Below are 14,942 nucleotides of genomic sequence, written 5' to 3'. Positions count from 1 at the left end.
GCTCAAGCGGCACAGAGAGCTGTGTTAGTGGTGTGAAAGAAGATGAGGGGGGGAACTGGGGACGTGGAGATCAAATCATCAGGAGTTTGAACACCATCTACAGCTACTGTGGCTTGAGGGGATTGCCACCTAGATGAAAGGAAAACATGCTCTATCTTCACCTTTCTGTATTATGTTGTGATGTTGGTGAGGTTTGTATGTATCTGTCTGCACTTACATCGCTTTCTTTTATTTTTCGGATGTTTCTGTGAAAGGATTATAATAGAAAAGAAAAATGAGGAAATACAGGATTATCTTTTGAACTCAGTCCTCAGATCAACAAAGGAATATAACTGAAAATGATTTAGGTAGATTTTCAGTCTGTAAAATAACCTATTTTGCCACAAAAATGCTGTGTAGCATTCCCTGAATACCTAAATTTGATTCAAACCCCACAAAATCATGCTCTGATGTGGTGCAGAGGAAGGTTTTTAAGATTCTCTGCTCTGATGCTCACATCCGGAGTGGACCCATAAGTAGCTAACGTTTACACAAACAACCCAGCTTCTTGGCTAGCTGTTGCCCATCACGCACGCTCTGACCTCCGGCACATGCCCTCCCAGTCAAGCCTGGACCCTAAGTCTGAAATTTAGGAAACTTCAGGCTCTTTCGCCAAACCTAAAGAAAGGCCGTGTTAGTCGTCGGTACCGACGAATCTCTGTTCTTTCAAAACTGCATCTAGGAGCAATGCCCTATCGCCCCTGCCTCTGCTGACACTCACAGTAAAAAAGAAAAACATTTTTCTGTTGACATCAGTGAGGCAAGAAGTGGGCCCAGCTTCATTCACACCCACACGGTATGTTTAATTAGAAACTATTTTCCTCTAAGAGCAGGCATTTGAAATTCTCAATGTTGCAAAGAACTTCGAGAGGGAGTTGCCGAGGGGTGGGGGTGTTTCAGGTAGGAGGAGGCAAATAATGGTTGGAGAAAAAAAAAATTAGGGTGATTTTGTAATGATCCATAATCAAAGGCTGTTTGCATGTTCTTCAGATTTTTCAGAAGTGTTTTCCATCCCTTTCAGGATAAATTTGACCATAATCTGGCTAAATCTATTTTCAAACCAGAGTTAACATGGGCTCGGATCACCCTGTGTCAGGGAAGATATCACAGCCACGAGGAACAACTGCCTTCTGCCGAAGCTCGCTTTCCTTTAGATGTCCTCTTCTAGCCTGCCACGGACCTTTTCCATTGTGTGCTTTCAGTCCTGTTCCCAGGGAAATGGTTATTTATTAGTGTTGTAAAGAGAAGGTTTGCGCTTGACTTAATTAGCAGAGTCTATGTCCGTAGCCTGCTTACTGCTCAGCTGTCAGGATTTATGAAGGAGCCATTAACCATTGCCTTGTACGTGCAGTTAGATGGAATTACTGCAGATTACAGCCCATGTGCGACAGTTTAATGGCAGTGGTAAAATGCGGTTGAAGTCGGAGATTTCACGAGAGCTATCCCAGTTCGTGCCCTAATGATGTGATTGCAAGTTTGCATTTGTAAATACCCTTACGGCTTGCACAATGTGCAAAACACAGAATTGGGGGATGAAAGTTGATCTCTGACCACAGGGAGGTCCCAGGCACTAATAAAAAGCCCCTCCTTATAGCAGCCAACAACATCCAATCCGTCCATATGTGAAGGCTGCAACTGAGATGACCTTTGAGACCAAAGTCCTTTGAAAGCAGTCAGTAATTTTTCGAGAAGTGCAAACACAAAGTGACATGTTTCTGAGGCTGCTCCTTTCCTCTGGGATGTATAAAGGAGAAACTGCCTTTGGCCTTCCAAAGAAACCATACGTCCCGCCATGTCCATCGCAGCTGGTGGAGCACAGGAGGGATCGGGAGCGCTGATCAAGTGCAAGTGCTGCTCTCGGTTAAAGGTGCGAGAGGGACTTGCTGGGAGTTAATAACAATTTCAAGCCTTCTTATTAGATTCTCAAAGCAGATAAAGACAGGGAGGCATGCATGCATAACTGTCCTGTGGAGACCAGCTGGACTAATGGCTGTTTCTGAAACCCGGTGATAGGTGTGGCAGGAGGAGCTGGTTTCCTGGTGGACTGGAGCTGCCCAGAGATGCTGTCTGATGGCAGCAGTGGGGAACCCGGGGGATAATGAAAAGAGGGAGATGTGCAGTGACTCCCTGAAGCACTCCAGTGCCCACCACTTTATTGGATCCCAGCACAGTCCTTTCTTCTGCTGCTTAATTCATTCTGATTACTTGATAGCTGACTAAAATTGAGTAAAGCTGTCACTACCAGCGGTGAAGATTAAGATGTGCTGTGCTGCTCTTGTTTATTTTCCTTTCAATTTGGAAGATAATACAGTGCCGAGGCACAGCGGTGCTATTCTTACACCGCAGCCCCCCGTTTTGCCGTGGCAGTCCCTTGGCTCTGCTCAGCCAAGCGAGGAGGAGGAACGGGTGGGATGGCACAAGGAGCCACCCTCTGAGCATCTCTGTCCCGGGGGGGACAGGACGTTCAAACAAGCTGCTGTAGGCAATGCACTGCGTGCAGCTCGTAAAGTGGAAAAATACTGCTTCAGACTCCAGGGTGGAGGCTACCTTAGAAAAGACGGCGGTGTTATTTAGCCTCAGCATGCCAGCTGCGAGGTCTTCTGTAAGAGCGATGCAGCACAGGGGGAGCAGGATGTCACTGGGGATGTCTGGGACAGCCAGGGAGGATCTTAAGGAGTGTGAATATTTCAGGGGAAAAGGGTTCATGTGAAGGCAAAAAAAAAAAAAAAAATCTTTGTTTTATGAAGGAGGGGCTGTGTAAGGGCCTGTGAGCCAGTACCACCTTGCTCTGCTATCTGCCATCGGTTTAGCCCTCTTGTGCTTGATATTATGGTTCCAATTACAAAAAATTGCTAATCTGTTACTGGATATTTTAACAGCTGAGTGGCAGCTATTAGGCTCACGCAGTCCTGTCGTTTGCTTGTAAATACTGTTTGTTAGGAATTTCATGTCAAAATATAGTTCTTCCATGATCAAACTTTTACAAAGGAAGAGTTCTGGTTTTCCAGAAAGGAAAATGCAAAGGAAATCTTTCATTTGCTGTGGGGTTAGCACAGACTGAAATCTTCATGTTTGCAGCACAGAAACAAAACACTGTATTTTGAGTGAGTTCAGCATTGACCTGTACCACCTCCAAAATGCTTTCTGGGCGATGCATGTTGTGTGCCCAGTTCCCACCTACTGTAGCTCCCCAAACTGTGCCGTACCTGTCCGTCTTGAAAGAAAATGGTGCAGGTAGCAGGCCGGTTTAGCTGTATCCTGCAGTCCCATGAGTGCCCTCATTTTTTGGGGGGGCTAGGCAGCCTCCTGGTGAGAACTGACATACCATAAGTTTCTTTAACTGAGGCCTAAGCTGGACCATAGGAAATACATTTTGCATGGGAAGCTCCACCGTGGGAGAGGATGTGGAGAACATGGAAACCACAACTCAGGGAGGCACTGTTAGGCCATGCAGAAATACTATTTCACTTTGAAGGGAGCCAAAGCAACATATTTTGATTTGCCTCAACATACACAACTGAAACATTTTGTTTCAGTCAAAATTAACATGTTGAAAAAATGTCAACTTTGCATTAGAATTTATATTTTAAAGTCATTTTAATCAAACACACGGAAATTCCCTTTTGCATAGGAATTCAGATTTTTGCTCAGGTGTGACTAATCATTGATGATTAGTTTAAGATACGACATTCTGACAATCGCTATTTTTCTGTATCAGTGGCCAATTACAGTACGTTTTACAAACAGTAACAAACTCACTTTCAGGCAGATAACTTTTAAATGAGGAGAGATTGTTTAGTGCTATTTTCTGGCTGAAAACAGTGACCAGCGTACGAGCTAACTGTGGCTTTCTGGCCTGCTCTAATGTTTTCTTCTGGCTTGACCCAGAATTGTTCCTTTCTTCCTGACGACTTATTAGACTGGGTTTTTTTATTATGTTTTTGTATAACTACTACTTGAGAAAGAGCACTATCTCTCCATTATAGGGCTTCTGGCACAAGGGGAAGCTAAGCATGATTGCAGCTTTAATGTGTGATCATATTATAATAAGGGTTTTGTAATCAGGAGCCCATTATAGATTTTTTTTTTCAAGATACAGTTAAAAATGTCCTGGTTTCAAAGAAGCTTAAAAAGCAGTGTTAAGGTGATCTGCTAGAATTGTATTTTGGATAATATTAATTTCTAAGATCCCGCAGCCAAGATCTACAGGCTCTTTTCATTTTGGGGAACCACATAATAAAGGCTGTAGTAGCTCATGCGCTGTAGGAGTGAGTTATGTGTCCTCTGTAGTGGCAACCTGTGATTAGGGGGAGCCGGGTTTCCTCCTTGCACAACCAAGAGACGAGAAAAAAGCCATGATCCTCACATGGAGCGATCCGGTTACTTGCTGTGTAGCACGTTCATGACTAAGTAACTGCTCCTGCTGATGCTGCAGTCCCAGGGGCAACCCAAAATGAAACCCCAGCCAGCAATCAATGCGTGAATCAATGTAGCTAATTTTCTTTTACTCTTTTTTTTTTTTTTTTTTTTTTGTGCAATGAAAACAAATAATTGGATGCCATGGACAGCTGCTTGATCCAAGGGCTATACTTTCTTCCTCCCAGTAAAGATAACCGTGAATCCCCCCCTTTTTTTTAAACAGTTATTAAGCAGCTCAGTGGGAAGATCTGAATCCTTCATGCAGTAGTAGGGAATTTATTCTACTGGAAAATTTACCGTTCCTAAGGACTGGAAGTGTAGTATTAAAAATCATGAAAGCAGTGCTGCTTACCCAAGACAATGAGAATAGTCAAGTTTTACCCTCTCTTGCTGATGAGCAAATTCATGCAGAGAAGATAAGGGGCCTGTCTAGGGAGTCTTTGGTGGGGAGCAAAGCTCCATGGGCAACTCTGCTTTCCCAGAAATAACGATGCTCTCTAAAGATCTTAATAAACAATGAGACGTTCCTAATTCCGGTGAGATTTACTTGACTTTGTTACTGATACTGATCGTGAAAACCTCGATTCAAAGGTTTACTGCTATTCTAGACAAGGGAAAAAATCATGAATGCTTCTAAACTGACTCAACATTTGGTTAAGGCCAATCTGTCAGTTTGATAGGTCATTATCAAGCAATTCTTAAACTGATTTATAGTCTTGACTCCTCCAGTGCTTCAAGAACTGGAAAATTCACAAGTTGAAGCTTACTGCTGAAGTTGGCCTGCTGAGTTACTGAACTTTGAGGAAGATGGCAATGGGAGAGCATATTGTTTATCATCTTCTCACTCAAGGATTTATGAAGGGGGTTTTATAACAGAAGACAAAATTACAAGTAGGAGTTTAAAATTAGGCATGAAAATGCAGTCATCCTCAAATAGATTATAAAAATGCAAAATCCAGAGATAATAACCTGAGTGTAGGTTGGACAGATTCTTCAATCTAAAGAAATGAACATTTTTAGACTGATGAGGGTCCTTCAAAGTAAAATTTCTGAAAAAAATGGTGGAAAGAACAAGGATGGGGTAAGAAAGGAGGATGGCAGCAAAGCTCAGAGAGAAGGGCCATTTAAGCAGCTTTTATATTTGTACATCAGATGAAGTATACAAGATTCATGAGATGAAAATGACTCCTTTTATATGATTTTTCCAAATTCAGAAAACACAGATGAACATAGTAATTGTTCCATGCAAGCAGCAGAGAACAGATGTCAGCCAACTGTCCCAGCTGAGGAACCCAGTGCTGTTTCCAGACCAAGAAGGAAATGAGAAAGTAAGTCTGAGGCATTATGGGAGGGTTGTATCTGGTAGTTAATTCTTTCAAATGGTGCTTGAAAGTTGAGTTTTCCATAGGACAATATCCCAGACGTGAGAATTTCCAATCTATTTTGATTTAACTGGCAGTGAGTTAGTCTGTTGTGGGGGTTTTGAAAATCTTCTGTCTGTCAGAAGGTAGGTCTGATGATCATTGTATTCATATAGGATGTGGATAATTATAAGTGCAAATGGGAGTATCTTGTGTCTTGGGTGAATGTCCTTCCAATTGGCAATTGCCAGCTCTGTGGTGCGCCTCTCCCCTTCTTGAATTTCTTGTAATTTCTGTTCTAGACCTCAGCAGTGCTGCCAGTGAGAGTTTAATCAAAACCTATACGTTACTGCAAGAAGGGTCAGTTTTGACTCATCATACTTTTTTGATGAAAAAAGTAGTTAGAAAATTCTCAAACCAGCTCTCATTTCAAATGTCAATGTCATTCTTTCTGTAGAGGAAAAGCTTTTTGGAAGAAGGATTAAATTTTTGTGTTACCTATGTCCTCCAAATGTGCATTTCCAGAGACAGATCCCTTCAAATCAGGACGCTTATTCGGAGCCATCACAAGCTTTATCCTAGATTTTTTGGGCTGCCTTGTTTCAGAAACATGCGGCAGTTGCTGGTAGTGATACACTGAAATTCAGACTTTGGCATAGCTGGACCTCGAGTTTAAAGCCTTAACCACACATATGAAACTAAGAAGTAGAAGGGCTTGAGGACAAATCTCAAATATTCCTCTAGACACAGAGAAGGCAAGGAAGTGAGCAACCCAGTACCCTAACATACTCTTCGTATCTGGCATCAGGTAAAGAGATGCTTGGAGATGAGTCACACATATCAGGGTCGCTGTGGGTAAATTCTCATGTGAGAGTTGTGAGCAGGGTTTCAAGCCACGAACAACGCTGCCTGGTCATCCAGGCTTAGCAGGGTCAAACAGAAAGCGTGCATCGTGAGACTTGGGCATGTGGAGGAGATAGGGAGGACAGGAGAGCGTCTTCACTGGTTCTCCAGCTTTCTCCTGCTTCTTGCTAGCTTTTTGTCAAACTCACTTGAGCCAAGTGCTCTTCATTTAAAAGCTGATTTCTTGCAATCATTTTGACTTGTTAGGAATGGGATGGGGCTTAAACCTACAGACCTCTAAAAAGTAATTGCTGTTATGAGATCTCTTTTATTCTGGCAGAAAGCCCTCAAACTGATAATGAAAACAAACCTGAGAGTGTTGACTGTACAAACACCCTGCTTTAGAGAGAGCCTGGTATGCAAGCACTGTCACTCAGCTCTGTAATGATTGTGAACTACTGAGGAGAAAAGTGGGCAAAAAAAGACTTTATTAAAGACAGCAGTAAAGATTGTTCTGTACGGCTATCACAGGTGGAAACCCGAGTTATCTTCCCACTGGGTACTACAGCATCAGGTGGCTGACAGAGCAAAGGAAGTGGATCTCCACATAGTACTTAAAGGAAAACCCACCATGACTTTTGGCAGATCTTGATGTTTTATTTAAAAAAAAAAACAAACCAAACAAACAACACATGGACTTAATATGTTGTAATTTAGAGCACGTCTAGACAACAGCCCTAGTAGTTTCCCAAATTCAAAGTACCAGAGTTGTTCATTACGGGCAGTGCTTGGCTCATGGACACTGCCACAGGTGCACTCTCAGATATGAAGTTGCTAGTTATATTTTACAAACAGCTTGGGGAGAAATGGAAACCTGTTGTTACGATGAGCACAGGTCTGTCAGTGGATGTTGAAGTTCTGAATGAAAAAACACAATGTTTGAGTCACATTTCCTCTTTCTGCTCCATCCTCAGCCATGAATCTGTCCTTAAGAGTGGTGTCTCAGTTTAGCAGGCAGCGAGTAGGGGCTGATGAGCTTGTTTTTTTAGAATTGTAATGTGGAGAACAGAAATATAAACCTTGGTAAATATTAAAGGATATATTGAGGAATGTTTTATTGCTTTGAATTATGAAGTGTATCGGTCACCAGGGACACAATCAGTTGTTTAAACTTAATTTTTACAAGGAGGCAGAAGTACAGACTGGAAGGGGAGGGGAATAGATTAAAGAATATTTAGATAAGATGGATGTACTCCAGTCAGCAGGGCCTGATGGAATTCACCCCAGAGTACTTAAGGCACTGTCTGAAGCAATCGCTGAGCCATTAGTGATTATCTTTAAGAACTCACAGAGGAGAAAGGAGGTCCCTGAAGACAAGAGAAGGGCAAACACAGTGTGTTATATTTTAAAGAGGGGAAAAGGAGGACCCAGGGAATTACAGACCTGTCAATCTAACTTAGGTCCTTAAAAGATTCAGGAACAAATCATTAAACAATCAATTTGCAAGTAGCCAGCTGATATGGTGATGGAAAAAAAAGAGGAAAAAAAAAAAAGAAAACATAGGCTTGTCAAGAACAGTTGATGTCAAATCAATCTAATTTCCTTCTTTGTCACAGTAGCATGTCTAGTGAATAAAGAGGAAGCAGCAAATGTAATAGTGCTTGATTTTTAGTAATGCTTTTTGATGTATATGACAGGCTAAAGAATATGGTATAGGTATAATTACAATGGGGTAGGTGCATAGCCTGTTGAAAAATAGCTCAGCAGCAACAGCTAGCGCTGGATCACTGTCAGGGAGGATATTTCAAGTAGGTCGTTCAGCACTTTGTCTTACACCCAGTTCTATTAAATAGTTTTTATTGACAACTGAACCACAAACAAACAAACTCAACCTGTGGATGACACAATTAGGAGATGCTGCAAGTCCTAGGATGCCAGGATCTGAATTTGAAACAATCTTCACAGCTTGGAGAAACGACTCCCAAATATTTAAATGAAATTCCATCAGGAACAGTCCAAAGTGCTGTGCCTGGGAAAGAGGGATGCAGAGACTTTGGAGGGGGGGGGGGGATAACCTGGCAGCAGCATGTTTGTGAAAGACTTGAGGATCACAGGGAATAATGAATTAAATGTTCTGGGTTATAGGAACAGGACCATCATCCTCAAGACACAGCCCACAATTATTTTCCTTTCTTGGCTTCATCCGTGGTACTGCATCCAGCTGCGGGTGCCACCTTTTCCTGCAGATGAAGAGAAAGTGGAGAAAATCCAGGGAAAGCAGTCAGAACATAGGGAGCCAGGAAGCATGAACTGTGAGGAGATGCTGAGGGAATTGGGTTTGTTCACTTCAGACAAGTGAAGGCTGAGAGAATAACATGGCAGCAGACATCCAGTGTAGAGGTGGGGGCCATGAATGAGACAGCAATTGTTCTCTTTGGTCGTGGAGAGGATAACAAGCAGAAATTATCTTGATTTACCGCTTAATGTCAGGGTGAGAAGCAGTCAGGTAAGGGTGCTCCTTGCTGTTTTTTTTTTTCTTTTTTTCCTTAAGACAAGTCAGACAGTGCCTGTGGGGAACCCCTGGCTCTGTGTCAGTGCAGGGAACTCATGCCATGAGGTTTCCTACAGCCGCACACTTCTACTCAGGTAAAAAAAAATTAAAAATGTTCTTATCGGTCGAGTTTCCATTTTAACGTTGCTTTGACTATATGCCAGAAATTGTTTGATTTGATGGTCTTGCGTTGCTCACCATGAAAATGTCAACATTTATTCTCCATTACCATCCTCTGTATTGAAGATACTGCAGTATTTTAGTTCATAATAAGCCAGCTGGTCCATTACACATACTCTCTTTGTGAACATCAATTACTGCCTGCTTTAGACTCTCCTTCTTTCTCCATGGCAGCATCACTCCAAACCTTATTTCGTGGAAGATAAGAGACAAAACAGGCTTATATAAATACTAATTGAGAATGTTGTGAAAAGAGATTATCTGAGAATCTGTCCCTTGGAGAGAGAAGCAGAGCAGACTGTTGCATTAAAAACATCTTAATGCAGCTCTCCAGCAGAACACAGACACCCCTAAATACTCTGAATAATCAGATCCGGACACAGGCAAAAACCCGAGACTTTTTTGTTGTGTTGCTGGCAAGGGTGCAGCTCCCGATTTCAGTAGTTGGGGTTCTGCTGACCCCTGCATGAGTCTGAGGGGTCTGCAGGACTCTGAGCCAAAACCACTCCAGCAGAGGCAGCTGGAGGAGCGCAGGTACAGCCTCGTCTCTGCTGCAGCCATCCCATGCAGGGTTTCATGGTGCCCGCGCACCCTGTCCCATGTGTGAGTGCTCTCTTCGCTGCAAGGAAAGCACAGGCTGTGCAAACTTCACCCGTAGCACCTGGCATGTGCTCCTGCACCCCGTCCCTCCCAGGTCGCATCAAGCTGTGGCCAAAGCTTCACTGCCATAAGAGAAGGTTGCACAAGCATCTCCCCAAAATCAATGGGGGCTTCGGGCCCCAGACCGTACAACCAAGCCGTGTTTGCACCAACACTGTTACCCCGCTGCCTGCTTAGGGGCACGTGGCTCAACCCACAAGTCAGGGACTATTTTTCCTAATGCCACCACCTATTGCAACCCAGCCGGTCCCTTCTTTAAATGATACATAGGCTACCCCATTGCTGCAAGAAGTCATTGATTGTAGGGTATGTTAGCAATAATCTCACAGTTAATGTCTGCTGGTTTGTTAGAGCAGCGAACACCCTCAGCTTTGCTTTCAGCTATTAATTAACCAACCAGTCATTAACTGCTGCTAACAATTGATTTACAGGGAATTATTGCTTAAATAGCGGGAGGTATTTAAGAGGAAAATAAATTAAAACAAAGAACTGCTGGATCCTTGGGCACAAAAAGGACTCCTTGTAATATAGAGCATGGCTGCTACAGCACTGTAATTACAGAGTGATAAACAGTCATTGGGAAGTACGTTCCTTTCCAGAGACAATGACATTATGTCTCCTGGAAAGAGCCCCTTTGTCTGCACTAATTGAATGATCTGAAATGAATGATGTTATCAGAAACCTAACCGAGGCAACTAATGTTATATTTATGGGTTATCAAAAATGTTTAATCACAGCTGCGGTCTCTCCAAGATGTGTCATGGACACTGCAGCATCCAAAAATATGATTGAGGGCCGGCGCGACACATTATCTTAATTATAAAGGAGAATTACAAGTTATTCCATTGGTTCTGCCTCCCTCCACACTGGCAGAACAAATGAGACCTATTAACCTAAGTGCAAGCAAACACCGCCTCCTAATGACATTTTTTCCTCTCCACGGACAGAGAGCAAGTGAACGGTTGCATAATTTTTTTTCCTAGGAAATAGTGACCCAAATCAATTTATGGAGCTTGCAACACGTGAAACCCCACTCACGACAACTCCTGTTGAATGTGCCCGGGGTTTGTGCCACCAAGGTCAACTTTTGGGTTGACTAAGCGGGCATTGCTGAGCAGGTCAAGGTGCATTTGCCCTTTCCTGGCCAAGTCGAGCCGTGTTTCGCTGCCCTCTCCTGGAGCGACAGGCTGCCTGCTCTGCTGCCTTTTAGGCCCTTCTGGTACCCCAGCACTAGCAAGAATGTATTTAATACGGGGGCACAGGGAGAGGACCGCTGCTTTTTCAGACCTGAGGCTGTCATTTCTCTTACTGTGAGGCTCTGCACGAGACAGAGAAGAGATGGGAAGGTGTCGCTGAAAAAATAGATCCTGTGCTTCAACTTTTGAGATCATTTGCTTTCATTGGATATATGTTGGTTTTCCCCCTCACCTGTGTTTTGGGGAGTTGGTTTCTGTAAATAGGCTGGCAAAAGTGTGACCCAGCCCAGGTGACGAGCAGTGCCCATGGAGGGGCTCAGGAATAACTGCTCGAGGGGTTTTGCTTGAGGATGATAAGGATGCTGAAGTAGACAGTAGCTGAGGACATCTGACTTGCTACTGGAAGAAATGGCACATCTTTGGTCACTTTGAGAAAGAAAAATGGCAGAGCCCTGAGCAGAGTCCTGTTCTTCTGCCTCCTGCCAGCAGCTGTGTCCTAACCTGTAGCCTTGCCTCTCTCCCTTTCATTTGCCTGGATAAATCAGTGTAAATTGTCTACCTGAGCTGTGGGGACATGGAAAACCCCCAGTTTCAAATCTTCAATCAAAATCTCAGGGTTTGTATCCAAGATTCATAAACGCTGCAAGAAGAATTTCCTCAGTCCTGCAATGAATGCTGACATTTCTGAATAAAACTTTAAACTCTCAAGCTTTCTCTTGTTCAGCTTCAGCTGGTTTGATGAGCATATATCTGTTTTGGGTTTAGCTTTGTTATGGATATCCTGGTGTCGTGGTTTAACCCCAGCTGGCAACTAAGCACCACACAGCCACTCGCTCACTCCCCTCCGGTGGGATGGGGGAGAGAATCGGAAGGGTAAAAGTGAGAAAACTCGGGTTGAGATAGACAGTTTAATAGGTAAAGCAAAAGCCATGCATGCAAGCAAAGCAAAACAAGGAATTCATTCACCACTTCCCATCGGCAGGCAGTTGTTCAGCCATCTCCAGGAAAGCAGGGCTCCATCACACATAACCGTTACTTGGGAAGACAAATGCCATCGCTCTGAACGTCCCCCTCTTCCTTCTTCTTTCCCTAGCTTTATATGCTGAGCATGATGTCATGTGGTATGGAATATCCCTTTGGTCAGTTGGGGTCAGCTGTCCCAGCTGTATCTCCTCACAACTTCTTGTGCACCCCCAGCCTACTCGCTGGTGGGGTGGTGAGAGAAGCAGAAAAGGCCTTGCCTCTGTGGAAGCACTGCTCAGCAATAACTAAAACATCCCTGCGTTATCAACACTGTTTTCAGCACAAATCCAAAACATGGCTTCATGCTAGCTACTATGAAGAAAATTAACTTTATCCCAGCCAAAACGAGCACACCTGGAAAAGAAAATCCATAGTAACCTCTTGCCTTTGACAGCTCCTTGGCCCTTTTTTTCACTTATAGCTACAAGAATATTTAACTTTTTGATTATCTGTAAAATAAATAGCTGTTTATAAAAGGCTGTAGAGAACAACAAAAATTGAGCAGGAAGCAAGGATTGGGATATTTTGTGTTTCTTCATCCTGCCATTCCTGCATGGCTGGATCTGAGTATGTTTCTGTACCAGGTGGTGGCACTGATAATTGCAGGGATCTGCAGCAGACCTGAACAGAAAACCAGTTGGTAAAACCTCTTTGTTGATACAAAGTATGACTACAGCTGTGTGAGTCTTCGCAAAGGTCTGCATGTCTGTTTTGGCTTTATTTAGCTGCCTGCAGAAGAATGGGAGACAGCCTGTCTCTAGCCAAAATTCTCAATTCAGTCCCAAAAAGGCAGTGCAGGAGTTTTACAGGTTGTTATAGGATGTGAAAAAGTGAGCTGCTACTAGCAAGGAGAGCATCAGTAGCATGGTTCCCTAATGCATTGATAGTATTTCAGAACATCATCAAACTGTTATCAGGACAGACGTACTTAATCCTTCCAAAATATGCCTGAGAAAGTTCTGGTGCTCCTGGGGGAGGCAGAAGTAAGTAATACCAGCACAGTTTTTGGACTGAAAACTCTTTTGTGATGGTTGTAGAGCTAGAGCAAAGAAACAGCCTAAATGCCTTCAGGCATTGCAGTGCATGACTCCTAGGTCCCAGGGAGAGAAACCTAGATGCCTGGGACAGGGTAGGTGTTTTTCACCTCAGGGTGAATCAATAGACATCAGAGTAGGGAATCTTATTTGAGGTGTTTCTCAGACTTTGGTCCAGGGACTGTTGGTACTCTGTAAGATGTCAGGAGGTATACTGTCTAAGAACTGCAAAATTATTTTTAAACACTCATGCATGCGAGCAAGGAAAGAAGCAAAATTGGAGAATAGAAGTAAGAAGTGAACAATCAGATGTCAGCCTGCCTGAGTTTTGGTTCTGATGCAAAATATTACAGTAACACTGCACAGGGTAGTCCTTGGGAAAAACAATTGTTTGTTTGGCTTTTTTAAAGATCTGGAATCACTCTTGTTTCCAGGGTGTCCTCTCAGGGCTGCGAAGAAGGCCAGCAGCTGCCTGCCTCTCCTGAGGACAGAGCTTTTTTCCCCTCGCTCTTTCAGAGAGCAGAGAGGGCTACAGTCTTGTCTTGGAAAATGTGAAGGGTGCTTGTGGTAACTCTTGCTTGAAGGCATTTTGGAGATACTGGGAGTATGTTGTTCAAACCTCCTGTCGGCCTAAGAAATTTTAAAGCCACGTTTGTGATCTCCAAAGAGAGTTTTGTAATCGCCAAGTCGTAAGAGCATGAAAAAGGGTTGTCTTCCTCAAAGCTCACTCTGGAGCTTCCTGATTTCGTTTCCTAAGCCTGATGGAGGCATAAGCACGAGGTGCCGAAATACGGCAGCTGTGCGCATGCCAGATGTGGACCTTTCCTGCACAAAAGCTGCTTCCAGTGCTTGGCTTAGCTCAGGCAGAGTCAGCTGGGAATCTCAAGCACAGCCCTATTTAGGCTTACCCTGGCATGCCTGAGGAGTAAGATGTAGCAGGGAAACTAAATAAATTGTGGTCTGTTGGAGGACTCAATGTTTTTAGACAGCTGATGTGACCAGTTTTGGTGGGATGTAAAGCCCAGTCCCCCTCATTAGACACAGCCTATCCAACTCGAGGTGCAAACTGCCTCAGGCTGGGGAGCAAGTAGACTCTCAGTTTTCCTGTTTTAGCTCTGTGTGTGAGTATGAAGGAGCTAATAAAACAATGATTGATTTAGTTTGTCTAGTGGTGGTTGTCTCTGTATCACCAGCTCCTCTCAAAACAGTTACCATAGTAATGAAAAATATCTGTAAGTATTTAGAGATTTTTAGGGACAACAAATGCACAATTTGGTCCAAGGAGTATCCAAGAAAGAAGTGATTAGGAGGAGGTCATACGGGATTACTTCTCTGGATGGTATCTTTCCATGCACATCAGGACTTAACCACAGGCTCTATTCATTTGCACACCTGATCTTTGCTCTTATATCCATGTCTCCCAAGAGCAACAGGGATTGCCTATTGAACAAATTTGCTTCCTTCTTTAACTAGGCTTTGACAAACTTGAAAGAAAACACCTTGCCTAAACAGTCAGCACAGTTCAGTTTTTACGCAGTAGGAACTGACCTGCCATTTATTTAATGTCATCTTTTTTCTCACATTTAATCAATATGAATTGATCTCTATTGTTCTTAATTCAACTTAATGAAGTATT

Source organism: Gymnogyps californianus, chromosome 4 (assembly GCF_018139145.2).
Source record: "Gymnogyps californianus isolate 813 chromosome 4, ASM1813914v2, whole genome shotgun sequence".
Taxonomy (NCBI): domain Eukaryota; kingdom Metazoa; phylum Chordata; class Aves; order Accipitriformes; family Cathartidae; genus Gymnogyps; species Gymnogyps californianus.
Note: the sequence above shows the minus strand (reverse complement) of the source record.